We start from the raw sequence: 27963 nt of genomic DNA, 5'->3' as shown, positions 1-27963 counted from the left end.
ATGAAAATAATGGCTAGATGTGCTGATAATAATAAAAGTAAGTGTGAAGGTGCTATAAAAATAAACAATACATATGAAATATAAAATAAAAGCATTAAAATATATATGTGTATCAAACTATATCAAGTGACACACAATAAGAAAATCCTAGTGAAAATATCATAAAGGGTAAAACAAATGTCCAATAAAATATCTATTCACAAAAAACCTTGTAGATGAATATGAATAAAAATGATACGAATCGCTGTGTCTTCTCCGCAGCCTCTCACAGGATGAACCACATCCAACAGGGATTTAAAAGAGAAAAAAAGAAGAGAGGCGCATGCCACATAGCGTTATTCTGTTGAAATGTATTCACAATCTTTTAAAAAACACACTCACAAGTGTTGCTGGAACAATCAGTATTTAGAGTAACATAATCTCCTAGGAGAAAATACTCAGATGAAAACAATGCCTCCGCCAGGAATCCTTAGTATGGTCCACACATGGTGCAGGAAACAAAAGTACAGTACTGTGCTAAGAACTCCTCCAGGAGTAACTCACGAATGCACAAAGATGGGTATTTGCTGTTTAAGCAGTTAGTCCTCCCGCTTACCACACTACAGTAGTAGAGATAGAGTGATGTCTTGATACACAGAATTCACGTGGTCGCTGGTGACATCATGCGTAGCTGCGTGTCGTCCCTACGCGTTTCGGCACTACACTTGACTTTGTCAGGGTTCAATATATATATACACAACAGTCCAACACAAAAGTATTTTATATGTTTCTGTTGCTGTAGGGGAAAGCCTCTCTGCTAACCTGGATCAGCAACCTTGTGTGCTATAGAAATCTCAGTGTACAGGTGTCATGAGAGAGAGGATTTGGCCCGGGATTAAAGGGGTTACACCCCATTTGGCCACCCTCTACTCTCACCTGGGAAGCAGGGGGTTAACTGGACTGTGGCCAAGTAATCTGTTTTTACCTTGCTTCAGCATCCTAATGTATATTCCCCTGTAAAAATGTATTGTTTCTGTTCCAGTGTTGCACCAACACATACACTGGGATTGATGCGGGAGGCTTAAGGGGTTAATGAGCTACAGTTTAGGAAAATACAATTGTGTGGGGTCTTTTCAGAAAAATCTGGGCTTCAACAGGCTTGATTGAAGTTGGGTGTGACAAGTACAGATGGGGGTTTAGTGCACAGTATGCTAATACCTAATTTGGCAGGCCAAGGTTATATTGCTGGTAGAGACAGCTAGGACCCAGGCTGGGGCATTGGGTGTGAAATATAGCACCGGTGACAAATGTTCACTACACACAGCCCAGCTTCAAAGGATTTCTTGATGGGGGCCAGGGGTGCGGTTACGCAAGGAGATCTCAGAATGAGCGACCTTATTAAATATAAGAATATTATGAGATGTCCTCGGCTGAACATGCTAAGAGTTACATATGTGTAACCGGGGGACCGAGTCGCAAATAATGATTACAGACACATGATGTCTAGCAGGTCCTAAGAGACAGATATTAATATCTCTCTTAATTTTTAGTATTACACGGTAATATTTAGTCTCATTGGGATCGCCATGCGTGCCGGAATGTATTAATATGTCTCGCGTGCCAGTAAGTACTACTGAACTGAAGTTATGAAGTTATTTAGATAGGAAAAGCAGTTTTTAAACGTCCTTGGGTGGGAGGAGTTTTACTCTGAGGAAAACTGTCAACCTCACCACTGATTTATGAGAGAGGCTGGGTTTAGGTTGTGTTCAATGGGAAATAATGGTATAAGAACCAGGCTCAGCCTATGGCTATTGTCTTTCGTGTTTTTGTGATTTTCAAGATTGCTGTATGAACTGCTAGTCACGATTTCTGACTATTTCATCATTTCCATCTTAAGTGAGTGTCCATATTTTGTCTGTTATTTGTATAATCTGTTGTATTAACCTTTTTTCATGGTTTAAATTACATTTTATCATATCTAAGCCTCGTTCAGTTCAACCCAGTGATATTTGGTGTGTATTATTAATAGCCTGTTACAAAGCTATCGTCACAACAGGTATAGAAATCTTGTCCCCTCGTGCCTTGCTGTCAGCACACAGTACCATGTGCTTCAAGACTCTCTCCTCATGGCAGCAGTTTGTGAGCTGAGGGGAAATCTCTCTTGGTCTGTTCTAGCAAGAGTTCTAAACCTGCCTCAAAGTCATTATTAGGAGCACTACTAACATCAGGATACAACAAATAAATAGCAATAGAGTGTGACCCAAAAACATAAAAATTTAATGGATCCTCAGCAATCAGTTACATAACGGAGCAAAAAAAGCACCCACCAACGCGTTTCGTGTAAAATGCTATTTGTCAAGGCCCATAATAATCCATACTCACCAGGTTCCTTAAATACACACCGCCCACGCCATCACCACCTCCCCGTTCACTTCCTGAAACAATCTGAAGCGACGCGGGAGGTGACATCAGTGTGTGCACACGCGCGCGATCAAACAAACACAACTTTATTAATACAAAATGGACAATATATATTATAGTATAACTCCATTAAAAATGGAACCCGGAGAGTGAAAACAATAGACATACACAAACTACTACCATGTAAACTTATACACAAACCTATAATACTGTAAAATCCAGATGAGATAAGAAAATGTAAAAACAAATTAAAAACAAAAACAAGTAAATGAAGGCATCTTTTTCTGAGCAGAATACACGAATAATTATATAAGGTAAAAAGAAAAAACATTATAAATAATAACTTAATTTAAAAAAAATTGTGAAGTGGTGCTCATATATGCGCTGGATATACTACATTCCTGATGTGAAAGTCCTCTTGTTCCTATAAATATATTTAATAATAAGTCCATATACAGTAAATAAGAGTCAATTATTATAACATTTGACAAGCATATTTAGCGATATATGTGTAACCCTGTTCCCCTACCCCTAAGTGAGGTTGGAGTGGGTATGCCTTCTCCAGCTACTTCTAAGTATGTTGGGCTGTGACCTGTAGGTAAACAGGAGGGCTGAGCGCTCAGCAATGTGTGGGGAGAGACAGGACAGGTTTACAGGTTTACCTCAATTCTTTGGTGATGCAGCGCCTCCAGTCAGTATGGATCCTTGGTGATGGCAGGGCCACACTGACACCTTTATTCTTTCAACAGCAGACATTAAATTCACTCCATGGTCTTTTATGGGGTTTTATTGCATAGGAGAGTATTACACAGCAGACATTGCATTTCTTCCACAGATCTCTTGATCACAGTGCCATGATGCAGGCTTTGTGCCCAGACCAAGCCTAGTGGCCCCCTCCTTCATCTCCCCTTGTGGGTAATTCGGGAGAATTAGGAGAAATTGCACAGATAAGGAAATTTATCGGGAAACAGCCTCTATCTTAGAACAAATTGTTTAAAAAAGAGAATATCAAAATGGTAAATTGAAAAAAGCTAAAGAACGTGCAGAAAATGTGGATCGTAAAATTGTTCTTTGTAATTCAGTAAAAAATAAGATTCCTCAGGAAAATGTTATTCTGTTTTTTAAGGCATTTAAATAAAAAAAGCTTATCAAATAAAAAATGTACTGAAAAAACATTGCAATATATTAAAGCAGGAGAAAAAACTCCCCTAAGAATCCATTTTAAATATTCTATAAAGTGTGATATCCATTTTTTATTCTAAATATACAAATAATAAAAATTGTACATTTTAGAATGGTTAAAGGGAAAGGGCAGTGGGAACAGCGCTAATGCTTAAAATGCAAAAATTAGTGTATAATAACAACTAATAATATATAAACTCCTAAAATATTAGGCAAAGGCTGCCAGGCACAATAGGTGACACAAACCAAAAAATGACAATAAATAAAGATAAACCGGCGCCAAAAAGAAGGAAAATCTGACCAAATATAGTCCAATTCAAAGGGTTGGGATGAGTTCCATGGAAGTGTCCTCAATGCAATCTCAGACAAACAAACATATAAGACCACAACATAAAAGAGAAGAAAAGAAAAAAAAAATCATAGTGCAACTAAATACAAACAACAAATCACTGATATAGTATACAGATATAGACAGTAATTTAATATATAATTAAAAATACACATAAAAAAACAACAAACAATTGCTTGTTGGGCAGGGAACACACTAATAAAGTGATGGCGTCCAGTGGGGCTAAAACTGAAACCCTACTTACAGCACTGCTGAATAGTTAAAGCCTGTATATCAATCACACAGCCATCCGTGGCCTGGATATAGAAGGAGGATACACCACAACGTCCGTGTGCTGCTGCACCGCAGGGAAGCTCCTCTCCCGTGGTATCACACCGCCAGCTGCCTCACTCGTCTGCAGACGTATAGGCTCATATGGATGAACACCAGAGCTCTAACCGCCGAGGCCTCCCTGGGACAGTCACGCGGACCTCAGGTCTCGCGAGACCACGTGACGTCACCGCTGAGAGCCGAGACAGGGGAAGGAGGCTCGCAGGTGCCAGGCAATGAAACAGCCGAAGCTGCTGGGGATGAGGAGGCAATTGAACAGGAGAAGAACGCCAAATAGTCCTTGCCAATAATAAAAGTCCACCCTTTCATACGCGTTTCGTGACGTCAGTCACTTCGTCAGGGGCATGATGGGACATGTAAAAGTGGCAGTACATTTATACTAAAACACTAATTGACAAATAGTCTAATAACACAATATTAAAACACATTCATATACACGCATACTAATATCAGTGAACAAACATACATATAATAAAAATAAAAATGAAAATGAACAATATATATGTACAAGAAAAAATATATACATAAAAAACTTAGAACAAATAACCTGCTCTTAAAGAAACAGTACACACAGAATACATTCATGGGATTGCATATAGCAAGAGACAATCATGGAAGACTACCAGTACCAGTAAACGACAGAAAACAAAGGAGGACACAACACACAGGTGTCGCATAACAAAACCCACATTATTTAACCAAAAATGCAGCTAAATCAAATTCGATATTAAGGCCATTGGGGGATAACGTTTTAAGTTCATATATCCAATATGACTCACGCTTACTAATACCGTTAATTTTATCTCCCCCTCTCCAATTACCCGGATAACTTTCAATGGCTTGACTTTTTAAACCAATGGGGTTCTGCTGATGATGGATTAAAAAATGATGGGACACACTATGCGTTGTAAGACCTCTCTTAATGTTATAGATGTGTTCGTAAATGCGTCTCTGGTAAGACCTCCCCGTGCGGCCTACATATTGCAGCCCGCACGGACACTGCAATAGGTAAATTACAAATACAGAATGACAATCAATGAACGAACGTATATCATATACCCGACCAGTGACATTAGAACTAAACGTACTTTGTTTAGAGCTGTACTTACAAGCAGTACAATTACTACAGGGAAAAAACCCTTTAGGATTTCTCTCCAAACCAGACTTCTTAGATAGATTAGGGCATGTAGGAGCCAGTCTAGATTGCAGATTTGGGGCCTTCCTAAAAATAACCGCTGGTTTAGGAGGTAAGATTTGGGCCAAATCTGGATCTCTTAAAAGAATCGGCCAATGGTTGCACAAGACTTTCCTGATATGGGAAGCCATAGAGTTATATTGTGTTACAAAGGAGACCACATGTTTGGAATTAGATTCTCCCTTGTCTTTCTTGTACTCTAAAAGGTTAGCCCTATCAATACCATGAACCTGCAACATGGCCTGAGAGAGCAATTCCTCAGAATATTGTCGGTCAAGAAATTTATTCTTCAGTTCACTCGCCTGAGACGCAAAAACCTCATCATCTGAGCAATTCCGCCGCAGGCGAATGAACTGACCCTTTGGATGGACTTTTATTATTGGCAAGGACTATTTGGCGTTCTTCTCCTGTTCAATTGCCTCCCCATCCCCAGCAGCTTCGGCTGTTTCATTGCCTGGCACCTGCGAGCTTCCTTACCCTGTCTCGGCTCTCAGCGGTGACGTCACGTGGTCTCGCGAGACCTGAGGTCCGCGTGACTGTCCCAGGGAGGCCTCGGCGGTTAGAGCTCTGGTGTTCATCCATATGAGCCTATATGTCTGCAGACGAGTGAGGCAGCTGGCGGTGTGATACCACGGGAGAGGAGCTTCCCTGCGGTGCAGCAGCACACGGACGTTGTGGTGTATCCTCCTTCTATACCCAGGCCACGGAGGGCTGTGTGATTGATATACAGGCTTTAACTATTCAGCAGTGCTGTAAGTAGGGTTTCAGTTTTAGCCCCACTGGACGCCATCACTTTATTAGTGTGTTCCCTGCCCAACAAGCAATTGTTTGTTGTTTTTTTATGTGTATTTTTAATTATATATTAAATTACTGTCTATATCTGTATACTATATCAGTGATTTGTTGTTTGTATTTAGTTGCACTATGATTTTTTTTCTCTTTTCTTCTCTTTTATGTTGTGGTCTTATATGTTTGTTTGTCTGAGATTGCATTGAGGACACTTCCATGGAACTCATCCCAACCCTTTGAATTGGACTATATTTGGTCAGATTTTCCTTCTTTTTGGCGCCGGTTTATCTTTATCTATTGTCATTTTTTGGTTTGTGTCACCTATTGTGCCTGGCAGCCTTTGCCTAATATTTTAAGAGTTTATATATTATTAGTTGTTATTATACACTAATTTTTGCATTTTAAGCATTAGCGCTGTTCCCACTGCCCTTTCCCTTTAGAATTTGATGACAAGCATCAAAATAAGTAAAATTGCACTATTTACTCATTTTCGTGCAAGTCCTGATATTTTCAGCGGCTTCTGTAAAAAAAATGCGTTATTTTTTAGCAGTAACAAGTTGATGACTTATGAATACGTTTTGTTTTTTAAAATATTACCTCAGATTTGGCCTATCACAGGTTTATGATGCTAGTTCAATGTTTCAGGTTGAATAATGACTTCGATCGGGCCATGGAATAAAAATACACATACATTAAAAACAGTGAAATATGTTAAAATCCACTCTAGAATTCCATTAGTACAATAGAATACACATTGGCCAAGGCAGAATGCTATTAAAAAAAATCACAAAGACACAGTACAGTACCTTTTCATTAAAATAAGAAAAAATGATGATGAAAATATTATATTATTATGCACCTTATGCGCTTTATACGCAATTACATTATCATTGTTTTTATAATAAGAATCATAGTTAAACTGCAGCTATCATCTACATATGACAAACAAATAGTATATTATGTCCTTTGTTGATATTAATATCCTTATTTACCATATTCCATGGTAAGAATGCTGCAAGCTTTTAATAGGGAGCAATTGACATTGTGAACAACATTTCTATTCAATGATAATCAAGAAAAAAGAAACCGATATTCAGTTATGCAGAGAATGCAGAGTCTTATAAGAGAAAACTCAGATTTCTTTTTGAAAAGAATGCAATGATAGATATGTAATTTTTTTGGCAAAAAACGCACATCAGACAGACCACATTCCCCTGAAACAGTATCAGAATTGTGGTATGGAATGTACCCGCTAAGCAATTGTCCGCCAGTATCTGTAGCCTCATTATTCTATTGGCAACAAAATACTTTCCTGTGACTTGCATAGTGAGCAAAAAGTTGTCAGGATAAAATATATTTTGTAAATCAATCCATCAGATATGAATAAATTTGTAGAAGAGACTGTGACGATAGGGGGTAACCAGGCTCTCAAATAAAGGTTAAGCCTGTTTTGGTTACACCAGACCCGTGTATATTTGGTCAGATTTTCCTTCTTTTTGGCGCCGGTTTATCTTTATTTATTTTAGAATGGTTAATATACTGTCGCGGCCGTCTTTATTCTAAAACTTACCCGGATTTATCCGGACATTTTCTCCGTTTGTATAGGAGTTTCCCGCGCGGTGGCCGCATCAGCAGATAAACGCTAATGGCGCTTATCATTGAAAGCGCCACGAGGCACGGGAAACCAGCCGAAAAGAAGCCGCGGTTATAAAATTCCCGCGGTGGCGGCCGCATTAGGATAAAGGCGGCTGCCACTGTATGATGATAGGTGAAAAAATAGGTGTAACATCAGCGCTTATGCAAACAACAATGAATGACAGACAATAAACCTTAGATACAGTGTCCAATTGGTAGTCCTGGAGCTGCCTTGAAAAGATTATTCTGGTATCTTCTACCCAGAATCGGATTTGAAGGCTGGAATTTATCTTTTCTGGCGCTGAGGTGAGGTGAAGAAGATTGTACTAGAAATTCTTTATGTTGAGCTGTGACCTCAGGAAAAGGAGAAAAAGAAAAGACAAAACATGCAGGGAACCTGCAATGGTGTATTTCCCAAGGGATGGCAAGATAAACAATGAAGGAGCAATTTATTACAATGTTAAAATAACAAGGTTAAAATAACCATGGATTGCAATTAATAAACATACATATAATAATAATAAAAAGTTTTTTTGGTACCGTTGAGCCACCGTAGCAGAGGACCAATACCGGTGACATCATCACGCCAGCGGATCGTGTGTATTCCAGGAAGCATTGCATGCAGGAACACTGAAGCGGATCCCCGGCTGCAGAGACGAATATACCACCAGGCGAGCGGTGATATCAACGGCCAAGACCATTAAAACCAAGTGCCTATTTCCTATTCACTTTTGGTGAGAAGGTTTTCAATTTTAACCAGGCGGAGCAAAGAAAGGAACTGTTGGACTAAGTTCCGAAGCGCAGGAGTGTGGATAGTGCCTAGGCACTTGTCCATCATTCATTCATTTTTATTATATCAATTTGTATTATTATATGTATGTTTATTAATTGCAATCCATGGTTATTTTAACCTTGTTATTTTAACATTGTAATAAATTGCTCCTTCATTGTTTATCTTGTCATCCCTTGGGTAATACACCATTGCAGGTTCCCTGCATGTTTTGTCTTTTCTTTTTCTCCTTTTCCTGAGGTCACAGCTCAACATAAAGAATTTCTAGTACAATCTTCTTCACCTCACCTCAGCGCCAGAAAAGATAATTTCCAGCCTCCACTGTATGATGATGTTTAATAAAATCTAAAGGTTTCAGAATATTAAGTTACAATTGAATCTTATACTTGTATATTATCTCTCTTTTTTCATCATACTGTATATCTCTTTGTTCTATTGAAGGTTGTATGTATGGGTTACATTTTGTATTTATTTTATTTAATATTTTTAAATATAATTTTTATACTGTATACATTGTTTATTTTATAAATTGTATAAATTCTGTATAAGACATATTTGATATTATATATGTAGGTGAGAATTTGTCCATTAGTACATTAATTGGGTAATAATTATGGTTTCTGTTATTAATAAGGACAATGGCATCATGGGTATAAAGATATAAAGAGAAGTAGAGGGGTACTGTATGACTCATTCAGCCCCTAAATAAGCTGGAAAATCGAGAAAGTGTAAGGCAGAGACATTGCCCACCCAGAAGTGACCAAACCAGAAGAGATGCGAAGAGCATAATCAATATTTAGAATAGGGAGCGATGCAGGAGTTTTTGCCAGAATCTGGGATATTCATTTTATGAGAAAACACTATTTTAATTTCCGTTTGTTATTGTATTTGTCACTGGAGACCAGCACTTTTAATACATTCATACCCGGATACTTTGATTGAGCAAAGCGAAGAGATAAAAAAAAATTGTAATTTATTTCCACAAATGACATACACACTACGTTACACAATTACACTGAAAATACACTAACTGGGATGGGGTCAAACAAAATAATTTATTCCCAAAATGAAATCTTGCAAAACAAAGTCTCCAGGAGCAATTTCCCAGGAGCGGGGGTTGCTCGCAAACAAAGCTGGAAACAGTGCTAAGTGTCACGCTGTGCAGCCAGCAGACCAGACCAGTCCCCTGTACTGAGGTGGGATGTAGAGTATATGCACCGACAGCAGAGGGGTTGTGCCCGGGATGTGGCATAGTAGCGTGGATGTAGATAAAGAATGGTCAAGTACTTGCAGAGTCCGAGGATATAGAGAGTTCCGTAGTCAAAATCCGTAGCAGAGAGTCCGAGAGTCTTAGAGGTTAGAGTAGTCAGTAGGAAAGCCGAGTTCAGGAGCCAGCGGGGGTATTCAGACGAGCCGGGTCAATAGCTGTAGGGAATAAACACAAAGAGAGCACGACACAGGTTCCAGGCAACACAGGTAGCAAGGAGCAACGCAGAGCAAGGAAGTGAAGGCAAAGCAGGATATTTAAAGCGTCAGTGACCAATCCGGAAGAGTGGCATGGCGGGGAGGTGTTGAGGAGCTGCTCGTGAGTGACTGAGAGACCAGGAAGTAGTAGAACACAGCTGAGAGTCTGGAACACAAGTGCCAGAATCCAAGACGGCGGCCGCGGCAGATTTCATGGTATGCGCTGGGCGGCGGCCTGGGTAGCGACGGGGGCAGGGACAGCAGCTGCTGCAGTACTGGTAGTGGGTAAGGAGGGGTCACGCACAAGGGACGTGGCCCCCGATTCCTTACAGTACCCCCCCTTCAGTATCGACCTCAGGACGATCCATCCAAGGCTTCTGTGGAAATTTCTTGTGGAAGCGATTGAGTAGAGCTGGAGCATGAATATCTTCCCTTGATATCCAGGAACGCTCTTCTGGACCATAGCCCTTCCAATGTACAAGAAACTGTACTTTTCCCCTGGATAAACAGGAATCCACAATGGACTGTACCTCAAATTCAGATTGTCCTTGGACCGTACAGGGTTGGGTTTAGGGGCTTTGCAGGGAAGCGATTGCTCTGAACGAAAGGCTTGAGCAGGGATACATGGAACGCGTTGGGAATGTTCATTAATGAAGGCAACTGTAAGGGGAACGTGACAGGATTGATTTGTTCCTGAATCAAGAAAGGCCCCAAAAACCTAGGCGCCAATTTCAGGGTAGGAGTCTTCAGTCTTATATTCTTTGCTGAAACTCCAAAAAATCAGGGGATGCGCCCCTTAAGTTGGATGGCTGCTTGATTTTGACAATCTTCATGTGAGTAGTCATTTTTGAGCTTCTGCACTTAATCATTGATTTTAACATTACTACACTATGTGATGTTTTCTTTATTTTCATGGCTACGAGACACGCTTCTCTGATTTTTTGGAGGATCAACTGATGCAAGACAAGTGAAACAGTCTTTATTCAAGAGTTGTAGTGTGTTCATTAGTTTTTTCATCACCTTATATCGCTATTTTATGCACTGCACTTGAGAACGATTTGCTTATGTTTATAATTATTCACACATTAAGTGGTTATTGTATGTATTTTTGGGTTTGTTAGAACGCTATCGAGCACCTTTTTTTCTATTCTTTGCTGAAAGCCAGACTCGGTCCCTGGCTGGTAATTGGGAGCCTGTTGACGACGACGATCTGCTTGAGATTTGAACCTCTGAGCTGCCCTAAGGAGTGCGGATTGGATCTTGATCCATGTGTTCTGTAGCGTGGTTACCCATTCATCGGCTGCTGGCACTCCTGAGGGAGTGTTGGAGATTGGAAGCCGACTTGGATGAAATCCATAATTCACGGAAAACGGAGATTCTTGCATAGATCCATTACGGAGAGAATTGGAAGCAAATGCCGCCCATGGTAATAGATCAACCCAATTATCTTGGGTATCAGACATAAAGCATCGTAGATACTGTTCAAGGCTTTGATTAAGTCTCTCAGTTTGCCCATTAGTTTGGGGATGATAGCCTGAAGAGAAGGATAAGGCCATACCAAGCCTCTTGGAGAAAGCACGCCAAAACCTTGATATGAATTACGATCCTCGGTTAGAAACTATGGACGTAGGGATCCCATGGATACGAAACACTTCTTTGGTAAAAATATCTGCCAGGGTGGGAGAGGAGAGAAGCCCCTTTAGGGGAACAAAATGGGCCTGTTTCGAAAATCAGTCTACTATGACCAAAATGGTAGTCATACCTCTGGAGGGCGGAAGATCTACAATAAAATCCATCGAAATATGTGACCATGGACGATCAGGTACTGGAAGAGGTATGAGTAACCCGGAAGGCTTTTGATGAAGAGTCTTGTTCTGTGCACAAACTGGGCAAGCGCGTGTAAATTCATGAATGAGGTTTGCCATATTAGGCCACCAAAAAGTGCGCTTAATGAGATCCAAAGTTCTCTTGAAGCCGGGATGGCCGGCTGACCAGGCGGAGTCACCCCATTCCAAGATCTTCTGACGAAATATGGGGGCGGCATAAAGGGTTCCTTCCGGTACTTCTAGACCACTCGGAATCTGTGACTGGGCTTCTATGATCTTTTCAAGAATTTCAAAAGAGTTGGCGGAGATTATGCATTTCGAATGTACAATTGTTTCTGGGATTTGTTTGGATTTTTCCTCAGGGGAAAATTGTCTGGACAAGGCATCAGCTTTTATGTTCTACGAAAGACCGCAATATCATCCAGGTATGCCCTCACAAAACTCTGCATCCCTTCTAACAACCTATTGACCAGGCATTGGAAGGTAGCCGGGGCATTCTTCATCCTTAAAGTCATCACTAAAAATTCATAGAGGCCACTCGGTGTAATGAATGATGACTTCTCCCTAGCCCCCTGGGTCAGGGGAATCTGCCAGTACCCATTGCTGAGATCCATGGTCATCAGATACTTTTCCCCCACGAGTTCTTCCAGCAACTCATCCATGCAGGGCATGGGATAAGCATCTGACACCCTCTCTGCATTGAGCTGCCGGTAGTCCACACAGAAGCGGGTGGACCCATCCTTCTTAGGTAAAGGACTTCCCGACAAGCCAAGGGCTCTGGGATGGTACAATTTCCCCAAGGGGCAGAATCTCCTCTACCTCCCTCTCTATACTGCCTTTCACCTCTGCTGATACACGGTAGGCATGCTTAAGCAGAGGACGCAGAACACCTGTGAGCACAAGATGATCAGTAATATGCGATCTGCCCGGCTTGTCCGAGAACAGAACCCTATACTGCTCTTACATAGCCCTAGCCTCTGCTCTGTGCTGCCTACTTAACTGGGACCCTATATCTACCTGCTCCACTGTACCTCCCTGCCTAGCTTCCCCTAGGAGGTCCGGCAGAGTATTCCTCACCGGGTCTCCAGTTGATGGGTTACAGATAGCAAGCACTGAATCCTAACTCAGTGCAAAGTATTCCTTGAGCATGTTTATGTGATAGGCCCTAGTTCTCCCTGTCTCACCATCTAGCTGTACAACATGGTTGCACTCATTCACCTTTCTGAGAACCGTGTACATTCCAGACCAGGCAGCCATTAATTTGTTCTCCCGAGTGTCTTCAGAACAAGCACTTGCTGACCTGGATGAATGATCTACTGTACTAGGGGCGTTCTGATCATACCACGTCTTCTGCTTGGTCTGAACATCCCTTAGGTGTCCTGTGCCAAACCCATGAGCATCTCTAGCCGGTCTCTGAGATCTACCACATACTGAAGCACAGAAGCATCAGTATTGGTAGTCTCCCCTTCCCATCCCTCACGGAATAGGTCCAGAGGTCCCCGTACCCTGCGCCCATATAGCAGCTCGAAGAGTGAGAAGCCGGTAGACTCTTGCGGTACCTCTCGGTATGCAAACAGCAAGTGCTGCAGGTGAATCTCCCAGTCTTTCCCCTCTGCCTCTATAAATGCATGGAGCATCTGCTTCAGGGTACCATTGAACATCTCACATACGGGCCGATTCACTAAGCTCTGATAAGTGGCTTTAAGAGCGCAAAGTGCCCCTTAAGTCCAAAAAAGGCTGCTGTGCGAATCACTAAGCAGTCATAACAGCGCTTTATCGCCCTTAAAAGGCATTTTTTCAGCCCTCCGAGCAAAATGCGCACGATCAGGCGAATGCACTGATTTTTGCCAGTACTTGAGATTCACTAAGCAGCGCTATGTGAATCGGCCTTTAAAAAGGCGCCTGACAAACACGCACCAGCTAAAGGCGGGCGCAAAAGAAGCTGGACTTAGAAAAAAATTATTTGTTTACCTTTCTGCAGGCACACCATACATAGAACAGGCCCGCGAGTATCCCCGGCTGACCCCGCGGGGTCCCCGGGTAATCCCCGTGGGACTACTGCAGCCCCTGGGGGCCTGCAGTACCAATGGTGTGCCCCCAAAAAATAAACAATACTGTAAAAAATACACCCCCCCTAACACATACACTACAGTAATGGACAAAATTACTATTATCCACATATGGATAATAATGCATTTGCCCATTAAAAATACATTAATCACAATAAATGAAATAAATGCATTTTGCACTTACCCTTGTCCGGCACCCACGATGAAGGCCATCCTCTTGAGTGCTGAAAAACATACACAAGAATAAAAAGAGCCAATCTAATGTCCCCTAACCCCTTAATCACCTTAGCAGTTATTAACCGCTATAGTAATTAAGGGGTTAACCCACCCTCACGCACCACTCACTCGGGAGGCTTAAATACCCCCCCCACTATCCACCCATTAGGCCTAACCACCCTCACCCTCTAACACCCGGGAGACTTACTTACCAAGCCTCGAGGACAATAACCCCTTCCCCCACCCCCACTACCCACAATCAAAACAATACACAGCCCCACAATAAACATTACTGTATTTAATAAACAATACTTAACCAACCCACCCCCTGTGCCCCCCTATAAATACATGATTTATTCTTTGACACACAGGGTTAATACCCCAGGCCCACGAGAGTCCCCGGTGGTCCTGGTGGGTGTCCGCAGGCCCCATAGTGTACCAGTACTCCAGGGCCTGGAGGCCTATGGGTGGTCCCGCCAGGCGCTGAGGTCCTTCAGGTGGTCTCCACGGGTCAACGTGGGCCCCAAAAGGGGTCTCCACAGGTGGGCCCGCAGGTGTCTGAGGGTCCCTGGGTCAGCCCCCCAGGTGTCCTACAGGTTGTGGTTTACAGGTCTACCTTGTAAAGTTTATTTTCATTATTTAGATACATTAATAAAGATTTACAATTTTAACAGCCGTCAAATTGCATCCTTAGACCTATATATACAGATGCAGCAACAAGTATTAGAACTCTGCCTGGGTAGATTCTGGGGCAGTCTCACAGTTAATGCCTTAACATTACCTCAACATTTCTGTGAGATTCTTAATGACCCATAGTCAGTGCTCGACAAACACGGTCGCCCACTCGCCAGGCGCGAACGGAAATTGGCCGGTGGCCAGCTACTTTTTCCCCCTGCTCTGCGCAATATATATATTTTTTTTTTAAATAAATAAATAAATAATATCCTCCTGGCTGATTGGCCAATTGGTCGTGACGCGGAATGGAGCCCTTCTCTGCAGGGGTAAGTAATGGCTGCTCCCTGTCTCCTGCCGGCGCTTCCCCCCTCATCCCCTCCAGTCTCCGCTCCTGTCGGGCAGGAGATGACAGCAGGGGATTTCCCCCCCTGTCAACCGGTTCTGCTCCTGTCCCTGTGGCTGCACGCGTGGGGCAGGAGATGACAGCGGGCGATGTCTCCCCTCCCCCTCCCTCCCCTGTCCCGCTTGCCCTGCGGTTCCGCTCCTGTCCCTGTGACTGCTCGGGGCAGGAGATGACAGCAGGGGATTTCTCCCTCCCCCCCCCCTCCCTGTCCCGCTTGCCCTCCGGTTCCGCTCCTGTCCCTGTGGTTGCTCGCGTGAGGCAGGCGATGACAGCGGGCGATGTTCCCCCCTCCCGTCCCGGTTGCCCTACGACCCCCGCTTTCCCCCAGTGCCTGTGGCTGCTCCCGATGCCAGCAGGGGTGTTCCCCTCGGTCCCCGTGGCTGTCTCCGCTTCCCCCTCCCCTCCCACAAATGTAAAAATAAATAAATAACAAAAAATATCCTCCTGGCTGATTGGCCAATTGGCCATGACGTGGAATGGAGCCCTTCTCTGCAGGGGTAAGTAATGGCTGCTCCTCGCGCGCTCGGTCCCTGTCTCCTGCTCACGCTCCCCCCCTCATCCCCTCAGTCTCCGCTCCTGTCCCTGTGGCTGTGGCTGCTCGCGCGGGGCAGGATATGACAGAGGGGGATTTCCACCCCGTCCCGCGTGTGCTCCGGTCCCGCTCCTGCCCCCGTGGCTGCACGCCCGGGGCAGGAGATGATAGCGGGGAATGTCCCCCACCCCCCCGAACCCGCTTCCCCTCTGGTCTCTGCTCCTGTCCCTGTGGCTGCTCGCGCGGGGCAGGCGATGACAGCAGGGGATTTCCCCCCCTCCGGTTCTGCTCCTGTGGCTGCACGCGCGGCGCAGGGGTGTTCCCCTCGGTCCCCGTGGCTGTCTCCACTCCCCCCCGAGAGAGAGAGTGTGTGTGTATGTGTGTATGTGTGCATGTGTGTGTGTGTGTGTATGAGAGAGAGAGAGAACGTGTAGGACACCAGAGGTACCCCCCCACCCCACCCAGTCAGTCATCCCCCCACCCCACCCAGTCAGTCATCCCCCCACCCCACCCAGTCAGTCATCCCTCCACCCCACCCAGTCAGTCAGTCAGTCATCCCCCCACCCCACCCAGTCAGTCAGTCATCCCCCCACCCACCCAGTCAGTAAGTCATACCCCCACCCAGTCAGTCAGTCATACCCCCCCCCCACCCAGTCAGTCACTCCCCCCCACCCAGTCAGTCACTCCCCCCCCACCCAATCAGTCAAAAAAAGTCAGTCATCCCACCCCCTGCCCCCTGCCCAGTCACCCAGTCAGACAGTCAGTAATCCCCACTCAGTCAGACAGTCCGTAATCCCCACCCAGTCACAGTAAGTAATCCCCACCCAGTCAGACACCCCGTCACCCCATCACCCCACCCAGTCACCACATCACCCCACCCAGTCACCCAATCCCCACACCCAGTCACCCCATCCCCCCACAGTCACCCTCTCTCCGTCTCTCACCCTCTCTCCGTCTCTCACCCTCTCTCTCTCGGTTTCTCCCTCTCTCTCTCGGCTTCTCCCTCCCTCTCTCCCTCTCCCCCTCCCTCTCCCCCTCCCTGTCTCTCTCTCACCCTCTCTCTGTCACTCTCTCACTCTCTCTCACCCTCTCTCCGTCTCTCTCTCACCCTCTCTCCGTCTCTCTCACCCTCTCTCCGTCTCTCTCACCCTCTCTCCGTCTCTCTCACCCTCTCTCCGTCTCTCTCTCACCCTCTCTCCGTCTCTCTCTCACCCTCTCTCCGTCTCTCACCCTCTCTCCGTCTCTCACCCTCTCTCCGTCTCTCACCCTCTCCCCGTCTCTCTCTCACCCTCTCTCCGTCTCTCCCTCATCCTCTCTCCATCTCTCTCCGTCTCTCTCTCACCCTCTCTCCCACCCTCTCTCCGTTCCTCTCTCACCCTCTCTCCGTCTCTCTCTCACCCTCTCTCCGTCTCTCTCTCACCCTCTCTCCGTCTCTCTCACCCTCTATCCGTCTCTCTCACCCTCTCTCCGTCTCTCTCACTCTCTCTCCGTCTCTCTCACCCTCTCTCCGTCTCTCTCTCACCTTCTCTCCGTCTCTCTCTCACCTTCTCTCCGTCTCTCTCTCACCTTTTCTCTCACCCTCTCCGTCTCTCTCACCCTCTCTCCGTCTCTCCCACCCTCTCTCCGTCTCTCTCACCCTCTCTCCGTCTCTCTCACCCTCTCTCCGTCTCTCTCACCCTCTCACCCTCTCTCTCCGTCTCTCTCACCCTCTCTCTCCGTCTCTCTCACCCTCTCTCTCCGTCTCTCTCACCTTCTCTGTCTCACCCTTTCTCTGTCTCACCCTCTCTCTGTCTCACCCTCTATACTGCTTTCTTCCAGATCTGACTCAAGCTTCACACGGAAGACATCGGAACCCCCCCTAACCCAGAAGACAGGTAGGGAACACATCCCCTCCAATGTATAACATTGCAGGAATGAGGTACCTGGACATTGAGGGTCTGCGGATCAGGTAAGATCCCAGGTGGGATTGCTGCTTTAAATATTGTGAAGCAGGGGCATCCAGGCACTAGTTAAGGGGTGCAGGAAACTAGTCATTCACATCTGGCTTTTTTTTCTAGATTCGACATTTATACACACACACACACACACACACACACTCACACACACACACACACACACACACACACGCACACACGCACACACACGACTAATTGTAGTATAATGTAATACAATAAATAAACTTATGTCAAAAACGAATGTTCTTACTAGGAATTTTTTAAAATGCGGGGCTGGGGGCGGGATTGGAGGCGGGGTTGGGGGCGGGACTAGAGGCGGGGTTGGGGCGGGACTAGGTGGCGAGTAGATTTTTTGGTTCGGCGAGTAGATTTTTGGGTGATTTGTCAAGCACTGCCCATAGTATTAACACAGCTGGGGGTCCCTGCAAACTGAAAGGGACTGCAGGGACCCCTGCTGTGCTAATCCGATGGGCCATTAAGAATTTTAAAGAAATGTTGAGGCAATTACTGTGAGACTGCCCTAGAATCTCCCAGGAATTTCTCTGGTATGTGTTCTGATACTGGTGTCTACATCAGTATTATAAACTAGATAGGTCAGTTGTGCACCACCAACAGTGTCTTTTCTATATGGGAAGTGTTTTATAACACAACCCATTCCTTTTCTGCTTTATTTATATTAGTTATCGTGCTATATAACTTTAAGCTCGATAGCATTGGGGAAAAAAGGTGCTCGTGCGATATGGCACTTTTTAGCAAGGCAGGCTGAAAACGCACCGAGCTGCCTTAGTGAATAGCGTATTTGGCTTCACCCTTTTGCGCCCGAGCAAAATGTTCCCATTTCAGCGCAAATAATCGGAGCTTAGTGAATCACACACATAGTCCGTTGGTTTGGGGGTGATATGGGGTTATGCACTGGTGCTTCACCCCGCAAGCATCCCAGAGACACTAACAATTCACTCATGAATTGTGACCTGTAGACAGACGTTCACAGAGGTACACAATTGGAGACTTTATAAGGTGAAATTATAATAGGCTTTATTGTGCCTTTTCATCAGGAAATCATCCAAACACGGGGGGGAACAAAGCTTCTATTCACTTAGGAGTATTTCTAGTGAAATCCTATGCAATTAATTCACATCTCCCTTAGTAAAGCATGTCTCGCAGCCCCAAAACATATAGCATGAAATAAGCAGATATAAGCAGTCTCTTAATAATGAAAGTCTTATCTGTTAGCTGCTATAGAGTAAGCTTCTCTGCACTCCTGGAACCGCACCCGTGCGTGCACAGAAAATCAGCATCCAGGTTTAGAAGTCTTATTTGGTGTCTTGCAATCAGCTATGCTGGGCAGAGCTCAAGACCGGTCAGCTCCAGAGATGTGTGTTCTCTCCTGGGAGACTCAAGAACACTGCTCTGTCTCCAAAGTTCAGCTCTCAGTCAGAGCTAAGGAGTTACTTCCTGTCTCAACAGAAAGGCTTTTGTAAGCAATCTAAATCAGTCTGGTGGTGTTTATTAATTGACTACCAGCAGTTAACCACCACACTGCTAGATTAAAGGCACATTGCTTGAACAGGTATCACTCCCCTGTTACATACCTCCCCTGTTTGTGGGAAGCTCGGGCTTGCCACGGCCAAAGCCCATCCTTCCACTCTCATTCTAGATATCTCTGTGACTTGAATGAGAGTGGATGGAGGAAGAGAACCCTCAGTCCTGTTGGGATTGGAGCCCTTTCTCCAGTTTATTCGTGTCTCCTCCTGAAGGTGTTTGAGATCAGCATCCCTCAGTCGCTCGAGGAGGACTTTTTCCAAGTATAGTCTTTTTTCTACGTGCGCAGTCATGAGATTTCCTTCGCGTCGGGTGCTTGTCTTATTGTAGGCATACTGTATGGCAGCAGTTGCAGAGCGTTTAAAAACAGCCCTTTGAGAATTCCGCTCTTGAAGCTATCGCTCTGCCCTTTTCCCACTCAATGGGGTTGCTAGTTCAGCCTCTTTGAGATTAAGTTGCAATTCCACACCCACTTCCAGAGAATGTCCCATCTTTTCAGCTTCATCAGCTAAGGATTCTTCTGGTTTTAATTCAGCACGTGTACCTTCTTTTGTTGCCTGCTGGGTGGCTGAAGGTTTTGCTACTGCTTGTTTAAGAGGTTCAAAATTTGCAACCTTGTCTTTCAGATGAGAGGTTTTCCCAGCTCTCACTGTACCCTGGTCTTCATGGGTTTTTGAAGCTGTGGGATACTGACGCTTAGTCAGGGTCAATACTTGTCCTTGTAGGACTGTAATCTCATCCGCGAGAGATCCCTGTTTTTTGAGTGCGTCTTGCAAGTCTCTTCTCAGGGAATTTATCTGCATGCTTTGCTTTCTCTGAGCTTGCCTCCACATTTTTATTGCATTGTGAAGCACTATGAACTTCTTTGCTTGGGCCACAGTTACTTGTTTCAGTTTCTGGATGTTCTTGTGCTCCCTTTTGTGCCGCGTCACCTGGGTTCTAAGCTTGGCTTTTAGTGTTGCTTTGGTGATACTCAGGGTAGCCTTCCGTTTCTCATGCTGCTTTGCGGGGACATACTGGGTCATCAGACGTTCCTGCAGCACTTCAATTTCTTTAGCCGCCTGCAGCTTTTCTTCCTGCAGCGTTTGCTGCTTCTCCTCAGCATACTGGAGGTGTGTACGCAGACCTTGCAGTTGGTTCTGCAGTCGGTGCTCTGCTTCAAACTTTTCCTTGATTTCTTCTGTCAACTGAAAATTTTCTTCTTTCAGTTTTAAGTTTTCTCTTTTTAATCTTGAATTTTCTCCTTTTTCAGTCTCTGTATTCTTCAGGGCTTCTTTGCAGTCCTCCTTCCATTTACGCACATCTGCTTTGAGAATGACAATCTCCTGGCGTGAGACTTCCTTCTCTAGGTTGAGGGTCTGAAGCTCCTTCTGAGAGACTTTGAGATTTGTATCATAATTGACAGTAGTTTCTTTAGCAATGTTCAGCTCCTCAGTGAGACTGTGTAGTTCCTTTCTGGAAACTTCCAGGTCTGTGCGGCAGCTGTTGGTCTCATGTTGTGAGGCATCCAGTGCTCTGCGGAGTGTCTGAACCTCTTTCTGAGATACGTCCACCTCTATCCGGACACTGTTGACCTCCTGTTGTGAGGCATTCAGCTCTATGCGAAGAGTGTGAACCTCTTGCTGGAAGACTGTCATCTGCTTCAGTGCCTCCTCATACTTCGCTTTAGCGTAGCCACCATTTTATCAGATTGGCTATACTTTTCATTCATGGCGGAAATAGTAGCATTTGCAGTATCTAGCTCAGTCTTGAGATCGTCCAATTCTGTCCTGGCTAAAGAGTAAATTGTGAGCACATCTTTTTGTAGCCTCACGTTATTTTTCTGTAGCTCTGTGTAACCATCTTCCTTTTGTTTCAATTGTTCACGGAGCATATCACAGTCATGCCTGGCATTTTTCAGGATATCTTCAGGGCTGGTCAAGGGATCGTCACTCACTGGTTCCGGCTCCACTTCCCTGGGATGGTTGGTTGAGGGTTCCTCACTGTTGGCACCGGACAGATGCTTTTTTGTGGTACACGACTTCTGCCTTGGGCCCTCTGGATATTCGGTTACCCGCGGGACGAATTCTCCATTTTCTATAGGCTGCAGGGCAACTCGGTCCCCATTTTCCTCCACAGGATCTGCGGACGTGTCTATTCCTTCCACGGTAAGTGAAGAACTGCTTTTCTTTTTCTTTTTCCGCATTTTTTATTTGGATGACACCGTCCCTTCAGGGATATTGGGGTCCCCATCTTCATTTGAAATTTTAGCAGCTTCATTATATACGCCAGGCTTTTCTTGCAGTTGCTTTAGCTGACAGAAATATTGGGTGATCTGCTGCTCCCGCTCTGTCACCTGCTGATCATATTCGTCATCAAAGGGAGCGGTCTTTTCTGTTTGTGCCGAGTTCAGGCACCCCCACCATTCTTGGGGTGTTTTGTGGGTGTGACTCGGTTTGGGTTCCCCATAAGAGATGTCTTCCTCTTTATTGGACTGGTAGGGCCACTCTTCCGTGGGGTAGTGTTCATTACAGGAACGCTGCATCTTGTCCTCCATTTTTAGGCTTTCAGGTGTAATTTTCTTCCTGACCTCAGGAGGCACTATTGCAGATGTTGCCACTGTATTTGCTAGAACCCCCAATTGTGGTAGTCCTACAGGTGGGCATATTCTGCTTGTAGAGGTCGTAGCTCTCACAGGCATCTCTGTAGAATTTTTCTTTCTTGGATAAGTTTTACAATATCAGCAGTTCTGTGCATGCATTTTCTCTCATCAGGTATACAGGATGTGCAGTTGCTAGGTAAAAAAAAGTCTATTTGCTTTACACCATTTACTTGCTAGGTTTAAACTCTCATTAGGTACTGTATGCTGAATGTGTAGTTGCTAGGAAAAAACTTCTGTTTGCTTTACACCATTATCTTGCTAGGTGCAATCTCTCCGCTTCAGCAACAGAATTTGTTTTTCTGCCTGAGTTCAGTAATTTTCAGTCTCATCTTTGGGTATTATGGCATTCACACTTCACACTTTGGGTGTCTGTTTTTGCTCCCAAGATATATATATATATGCAGACTTTTTTACTTGCAGAAAATAAAACATTATTTGCAGTGGACTATTTCTTTCATTCCCGGCAGGGTGACTCAACATTCAGCAATTGGTTTTGAAAAACCTTTTACACAGTTCAGAAATCACTTTTTCTCCTATAGGGCAATTTTACACCCAGAATTTGTTTGCTAAAAAGTCCCCTGCTTCAGCACAGTCTTGTATCAATGTTCACACTTTTCTGCATATACTCCATTCACAGTTGGTAGCCCTATGCGGTGTGGCAACCTTTATTTGCAAAATCAGTACCACTCGTGGGTCACCATCTGTATTCACTGCTTCAGCGAAACTTTTGAAAACAACAAACACCTATCCCTTTTTAAGGGCTGACTCACTTCTTGAACCCTGACTATGGCTGGAAGGCAAAACCCCTATTTCAATGACCATATTACACTTTATGATAGGCAAATAAGGATTAGCTACTTCAGCAGTCTCTCTCCTCTTGGGATTGGGGCAAAGAGTCCATCTGTGGTTTTGTAAGTTTCAGTGCAGTGTTGTTACAGTGGTGTGTATCCCTTTAACTCTGATCTCTGCTGCATGAGGTTTTTTTTTTTGTTTTTTTTTCTAAGTTGCTCAGACTGTTTGTAGGCAAAAAGCATAACAAAAAAAATTTCACATAAAAAACTCCGGTCCTTTTTAACTTCAAAGAAACCTCTTGTCCCACTTCGGACACCATAGGTAGACGGATGTTCACAGAGGTACACATAGCTGTAATATAGGCTTTTATAAGGTGAAATTATAATAGGCTTTATTGTGCCTCTTCCTTTTCATCAGGAAATCATCTAAACACAGGGGGGTGAACAAAGCTTCTATTCACTTGGGAGTATTTCTAGTGAAATCCTATGCAATTAATTCACATCTCCCTTAGTAAAGCATGTCTCGCAGCCCCAAAACATATAGCATGAAATAAGCAGATATAAGCAGTCTCTTAATAATGAAAGTCTTATCTGTTAGCTGCTGTAGAGTAAGCTTCTCTGCTCTCCTGGAACCGCACCCGTGCGTGCACAGAAAATCAGCATCCAGGTTTAGAAGTCTTATTTGGTGTCTTGCAATCAGCTATGCTGGGCTGAGCTTAAGACCGGTCAGCTCCAGAGATGTGTGTTCTCTTGGTCAGTCTCTCCTGGGAGACTCAAGAACACTGCTCTGTCTCCAAAGTTCAGCTCTCAGTCAGAGCTAAGGAGTTACTTCCTGTCTCAACAGAAAGGCTTTTGTAAGCAATCTAAATCAGGCAGGTGGTGTTTATTAATTGACTACCAGCAGTTACCCACCACACTGCTAGATTAAAGGCACATTACTTGAACAGGGATCACTCCCCTGTTACATGACCCTTGATTGGTTAGGATATCACTAGGGAAACATACCCTAGTAAAAATCACTAACAATGCCTTATCTACTGTCTTCGCATCGATGGTGGCAAGCTCTACAGCCTCAGGGTACCGGGTGGCAAAATCCACCACCGTGAGGATGTTACGCTTCCCTGACCAGCTCGGAACCCTAAGGGGTCCTACTAAATCCATAGCTACCCTCTTGAATGGTTCTCCGATTACTGGTAATGGGTCCAAGGGTGCCTTCACATAATCACCCGCCTTACCTACTCACTGGCAGGCATCACAGGAGCGGCAGAACTCTGCCACTGCTCCGGATGCCCCCAGCCAGTAGTAACGCTGCAACAGCCGGGCTGTCGTCCGAGTGACGCTCTGATGCCCCGCTAGTGTAATAGAGTGGTCTACCTGCAATAACTGCTGCCTAAACTCCCTGGCTATCACTAGCTGTCTTCCACCTGTCCAGACTCTATCTAACCTGTAGATTCTTGCTCCCTATACAAGAGCCTGTGGTGCCACAGAAAGTGTCTGACCCCTCACTCCCTAGACTCGGATGCCCGTAGTCTCATACCCTCTAAGCTGAGGTCAGCTTTCACCGCATCCCTGAACTGTGTCCCACCCACCCTTAGTCTCTATTTAGGGGAAAACAGGAACAGGTAAATGGAACAGAAAGTCAGTCTCTGGTGCGACTCAGGCTTACCTGTCTAGTTTCCGCAGAGACCGCTGGAACCATTGGTCTCAAATGCAAGGGGGCAGGGGATGAGTCCATTGTGCTCTGTGCTAACTGACTCCTGGTAATAGCTGCAACTGGAGCCAGCTCTGCTGTAAAGGTACAGGTTACGTGCCCCAGGTCATTGCCAAGTAGAACCTCAGCATCTAACCCGGGCAATACCCCCACCTCCATCATGCCACATCCGGAACCCCAATCCAAAAAGACCCGGGCAGCCTGGAGAGACCACGGTCCTCCATGTGGCACAGTCACTCGCATCCCGGTGCCCGGAAGCAAATTCTCTGGCCGGACCATATCAGGTCGGACCAGGCTAACAGTGGCACTGGAGTTCAGCAAGCCGTCTGCTTGGCGATCTCTGATGGTCACTTTCCGCAGATGCTTCTGCTGGCCGTCATTAGATTGCAACCCGACTGGTGCAACCTGATGTCCCTCTGTCTCCACTGCTGGTGGCAAGCTCAGATCTCTCCACGGACGTCCCTCTGTGGGTTGATTCCGTGGTTGTGCTTGACTCCTCTGTGTGTGCCAGCATACACGGGCGAATGGCCTCACAGCTGGAGAACGTTGCCCCTGATGGGGTCCACTGGACTTTGCATGGTCTGTACAGTCTGGTCTGATGTGACTGTAAGGAATCAGGGAACACGTCTCCTTCGGCGTGTTCCCATCTTACCTGCTGCATCTTGTCCCCCCATCCTATTTACAGAGCTCATGCGCACACGCAGCTCTTCTAACCGTACCAAGGAGCTTGGCCCCGGTTGCGTTGCACGTCTCTCGCGTACGGCATGCACACATGACATCGTGCACCGCTCACCAGCTGCAAGCAAGTACACACCTGTCACCTGTGCCTTGCAGCCAATCTCTGCATCCGCAGAGTCCGCACCTCTGCTCAGCCTCTCAATCCCAGTCAAGCATCTCTCCTATTTAAACCCTGCTATTTCACTTCCTCATTGTTGAGCATAACCTGTGTAGCCTTGTGTTCCTGCGTTCTGTTTTGCCTTGCCTTGTTCCTTGCTGCTTTCTCTCTAGTTGCTTTCACGTGTACCGACCTTGCTTCACTATTGGACCCTCTCTGGATAATGACCCCGGCTTGCCTCTGACTACCCACATCTCTCCATCCTTGACCATGGCTTTTGGACACGCTACTACTCTCCCGGCTCCAAACCCAGACCACGGCATAACGGACATTGACCATTCTGCTGGCTCCACCCCAGACCCCAGCAATTATATAGACTATCCCAATCTCTCCAACCCAGACCCTGCTATGCTGACTATCCACCCTCCAGGCGTGCCTCCGCTGCTGTGGGTGCCCAGTTTCGTACCTTCCCACCTCAGTACTGGGGTCCCGCCTTGTTCGTGGTGAGTGCAAGCGTTACAGTGACCCACTTTGTTGCACAGATAGCATCTTCTCTCGTGTTTAAACTGCAGCTTTGGGGACACTGCCTTCTGCTGCAGGCTTGTGTACCCACTGAGGAGTCTGCTTTGCTCCCTTGGATGGCACAGCCGGTTTCTTGGGAGCCCCTTTCTCATCCATCAAAGAGCGACTGGTCACAAACTCGTCAGCCTTCCTGGCAGCTTCCACATGGGTCTTAGGTTTACGGTCAAAGACCCATGCCCTCATGTCCGAGTGACACTACTGTAATAACTGTTGCTGGAAAATCAAGACCAGCAACGTGTGATACTTAGTGGCATCAACGCCCTCCACCCACTGGGTCCCCTGCAATTCCATGCAGGCCCTGTACCGGACATAGGACTCTCTGGGGTATTGTTCCCCTGTCCTGAACATGCCCCGGTAAGCTTCTGGGGTGAGGACATACTGCAACAGCAGCATTGCCTTAACGTGCTTGTAGTCATCCCAGTCTTTTGGTGGGATGCTTTGCAGAGTCTCTTTTGCCATTCTGGACAACAAGGGGTGCAGTTTCAGCACCCCAGTCCTGTAGCAGTGGTATCCTGTCCCCTCCCAGTCCTGTAGTGGTATCTCTGACATTGGGTTTCAAAGTCACTGAGAAACCCGTCGATTTTATCGGTACCATCTACAAACTTGTTGAAGCTGTGGTGATCCACTCGGGGTGTTTCTTGTTCCCTGTTGAACATGTGGGAGTGAAGGGACATGTTACCGTGCACTGCTGCAAGCATCCGAATCCTCTAATCTGCTGTAGACCCCTCTCCCCAGGAAGCAAGAAGTGCTGTGATTCCAGGGGTGTCGGGTCCAGTAGCCATGGGGAATATCCCTCCCGCATTCCCAAGAACCAGTCCCTTACCATTATCCCGGTGAGCGTCCTCTCTCTCCCCATGTCCATCTCCCTCCGGGGCTGGATTAACCTCCTGTATCCCGGGCTGAAGTGTAATTTCTGCTCCTGCGAGCACGGGCTCTGTGCTCTCAGGCACGGCAATGCTGGCTTCATGCCTTTCCAAGTCCTCCTCCAGTTGCACCTTTGACCGACCAGCCGTCGGTAGTCCATAACCACACCGGACAATGATCTGAGCACTATCTCTGGACCATAACCGTCCTTCTCGTTTGTCCATGTTCACCCGCAGGTACAAGGTTAGGTAACAAAAGGAAACTGTATGCTACCTCTTGCCTTGGGAGCTCGCAATCTTCGAGTCTACCGCTATGCTTTAGGATCCCGCAGGATGCTATACCATATGCTCAATCAGATCCCGCTGCTGCCACCAGATAAAAGCCTGTCATGGGAGACCAGCACTTTTAACACATTTATACCCGGATCCTTTGATTGAGCAAAGCGAAGAGATAAAATAAATTGTAATTTATTTCCACAAATGACATGCACACTATGTTACACAATTACACTGAAAATACACTTACTGGGACAATGGCAAACAAAATAACTTGTTCCCAAAACGAAATTTTGCAAAACAAAGTCTCTATTAGCAATTTCCCAGGAGCGGGCGTTGATCGCAAACGGAGCTTGAAACAGTCCTCAGTCAGCGGTGCAAGTTGCCACCGCTGTGTACTCCAATGGAGCTGCTTCGTTCGTTCTGCCACTGTGGTATTGGTACTTGGAACCTCAGTTCTTACAATCTCTTGAATCTAGTTACGATGTTATGAAGTTTAAAATGAAGCTTAGATGAATCTGGTTCCCGATGGTCTGCACAGATTCTTATAGGGTTAAAACTCCTATACCTAACCTGAGTTTTAAAAACATTTTCCCTTTATACTTTCACAGGCAAAACTCTGCTACCTTACACACTTTTAACTTAGAAATTATAATTCTCTCGCTACCTTATACCTGGTGGGAGATGTTCTTAACCACACATACATTTTTATTACAATTACAGTGTTTCTGGCATCATTGAGTTGCAGATCTGGCACTTCACAATTCCCCAACATGCTTCAGGAGCACCAAGCCAGGGATAATACTTTATTATTGGCCTTGGTACCCCCTCACTGTCACAGTATTTAACTTTTATTCTTTGAAGCAGTATAACAGAAGCTACAGTATACTATGTTTATTTTCTCTTTAGCTT

The 27963-nt window shown here is 45.4% G+C and overlaps 1 protein-coding gene across 2 annotated transcripts in view; it reads left to right on the top strand.

Moving 5' to 3' along the window:
* LOC142495722 (zinc metalloproteinase-disintegrin-like cobrin) overlaps window positions 1–27963 on the top strand; it is a 1243131-nt gene that overhangs the window by 999464 nt on the left and 215704 nt on the right. The gene's annotated exons all lie outside the window — the stretch shown is intronic.

Source organism: Ascaphus truei, chromosome 5, assembly GCF_040206685.1.
Source record: "Ascaphus truei isolate aAscTru1 chromosome 5, aAscTru1.hap1, whole genome shotgun sequence".
Classification (NCBI taxonomy): domain Eukaryota; kingdom Metazoa; phylum Chordata; class Amphibia; order Anura; family Ascaphidae; genus Ascaphus; species Ascaphus truei.
This window is presented reverse-complemented; position numbering and strand designations above follow the sequence as displayed.